At 39.2% G+C, this 2,621-nt stretch overlaps 1 pseudogene; it reads left to right on the top strand.

Moving 5' to 3' along the window:
- Positions 1 to 2,621, top strand: part of LOC102819448 — a 192,435-nt pseudogene that overhangs the window by 88,865 nt on the left and 100,949 nt on the right.

Genomic DNA, 2,621 nt, shown 5'->3' with positions numbered 1-2,621 from the left:
GATGATATATAGAGGGGATAATAATCAATGTAATGAAACAAGCTATATGAATGGTTGAATGTGAAGCTGATGATGTGCCCTGTAAACTTTCACTCAATGCAAAATAAAAACATTTAATTAAAAAAAGAAAAAGAAAAGTCTTGTAAGTTTTCATTAAGATTAAACACTGCATAACTAAAGGATATTATTTGCATGCAATTTGCACATTGGAACATTTAAAGATGTTAAGAAATATTTCACTAGTGTGACTTTTGTAAAGATTTTATATTTATATCGGTCTAAAATAAGACAGTCTTGGAAATCCTGTACAGGGTCGCTATGAGTTGGAACCGACTCCATGGCACATAACAACAACAACAACAACAACAACAGAAGTAGAAACTAAGACCCCTTGTGGTGCACTGTTTAAGTGTCAGGTTAATGGAAAGATCAGGGCTTCAAACCCAACAGCCACTCCAAAGGAGGAAAATGTGACAGTCAGCTTCAGTTAAAATGTACAGTTTGTGAGACCCTATAGGGCAGATATACTCGGCCTATAGACTCACTATGAGTCAGGATTGACTCCATGGCAAGAGTCTGGTTTCTTTGTTAAAATAGGAAATAAAATTTAGCCCTTCCACAAATTTCCTAACGTGGTTCTATTTGACTGAGTTGTACAGCCATACCTTGTTTTATTGCGCTTTACTTTATTATACTTCAAAGATGATGTTGTTGAAAGGTGCCACCTAGTCTGTTATGACTCACAGTGACCCTATACTATGAATATGAAACACTGTCTGGTTCTGCACCATTCTCACAATTGTCGTTACACATTGCAGCTCCCACTGTGCAATCCATCTCATTGGGGGTCTTTTTCTTTTTCACTGGCCCTCCACTTTACCAGGCATAATGTCCTTCTCCAGCGAATAGTTCCTCCTTATAATATATCTAAGGAGTCCTGGTGTGGCACTGTGGGTTAATGAGATGGACTGTAAAATCAGTTTGATCCTCAAGGTCAGCAACTCAAGCTCACCAGCTGCTCCTCGGAAACCCTATACAGGGTTGCTATGGGTCTGAACCAACTCAATGGCACTTAACAACATAATTATGTCCAAAGTAAGAGACACAAAGTCTCGCTATGCTGGCTTCTAAGGATCATTCTGGCTGTACTTCTTCCAACAGATAATGCCTTTAAAAGAAAAAAAAAATTAAAGTTTGTGGGTAACCCTACTTTGATCAAGTCTATCAGCTCCATTTTTCTTTTCTTTTCTTTTTTAACTTTTTATTGTGAATTGAGTGAAGGTTTACCGACAAGATATCAGTCTTACACATTCAACAAATCATACACTTTGCTTCATCTCAATGACTGCATTCCCCTCCCTGGAGCAACAGTCATCTACTTCCTCCCTGGGACTCCTAGTTCTTTTTCACCCACCTTCCTGTCCCTTCTCAACTTTGTCCTTAAGTCCACATTGTCCCTTTGATTGGAAATGATAGACTGTTCCATCAATCACAGTGAGCAAACCTTACTAGTGTTGTTTTTCCCTTACACACCTATCTACCGCTTGCCTGAAAGCTGGGCCACAAGGATGAGTTCCTGACCAGACCTGAAGAGTGGTTGAGGACCACAGTCTTAGGTTCCTCCACTTTCTCTCTGACCACTAAGCCTGGTCTTTTTTTTCTTTAACAATTTTGAGATTTGTTCCACATATACTGCTGCTCCATCTAGGACCTTTTAATGTGATCCCTTTCAGAACAGTTGGTTGTGGTAGCTGGGCACCATCTAGTTCTTCTGTTCCTGTAGTCATGGAGATTCATATTCACATGTTCCCTTAGTCCCTTGGGCTAACTGATTCCAAGCATCTTCATTTCTCATCATTATTCTTTCTTCTGCACCTGGAGACACCACTAACTGCACCTTAGACAGCCTCTCATGAGTTTTTAATATCCCAGATACTACTCATCAAGTAGGATGTAAAACTTGTCTTTGTGGACTATGCTATGCCAATTGACCATAGTGTTCCCTGAGACTACTGTCAAAGAAATTTTCATCATTTTACCAGCTGTCTGCTCCACCACATTCATAGCTGTGTTTATAGGAAAGGTAAATACTCATGTGCCAATAACCTCTTTAAAACTCTTATATATGTATGGGATATATATATGTCAAAAATTATCCACACTCTGATTATATAAAAACGCCTGCCCATGTCCATGGCTGATGACATTAAGCATGCACATGAAATGATTCTGTCGAATACATGAGTGACGGTGGATTATGTGGCAAATCATTTGAAAATCAGGCATGGCTCTGCCTGTGAAATAATCCACTACAGACTTGGGTTTCAAAAAGTTTGTGCAAGATGAGTGCTGGAACAACTCACAGAAGAGCATAAAGAGGAGTTATTTGGGCATCTGCAAACAAAATTTGGACTGATACTTGAAGGAAGGTAAAAGTTTCTTTTAAAAAAGATCACTACTGATGATGAGACATGCATTCATCACTATGAGCTTGAGTGTAAATGGCAGAGTGTGGAAGGGAAACACCTTCAATCGCCAACCAAGAAAAAATTCACAAGTCAACCATCAGTTGGAAAATTGATGCTTTCGGTTTTCTGGGATTCTCAAAGGCCAGTATTGGA

Source organism: Chrysochloris asiatica, unplaced genomic scaffold, assembly GCF_000296735.1.
Source record: "Chrysochloris asiatica unplaced genomic scaffold, ChrAsi1.0 scaffold00198, whole genome shotgun sequence".
Classification (NCBI taxonomy): domain Eukaryota; kingdom Metazoa; phylum Chordata; class Mammalia; order Afrosoricida; family Chrysochloridae; genus Chrysochloris; species Chrysochloris asiatica.
This window is presented reverse-complemented; position numbering and strand designations above follow the sequence as displayed.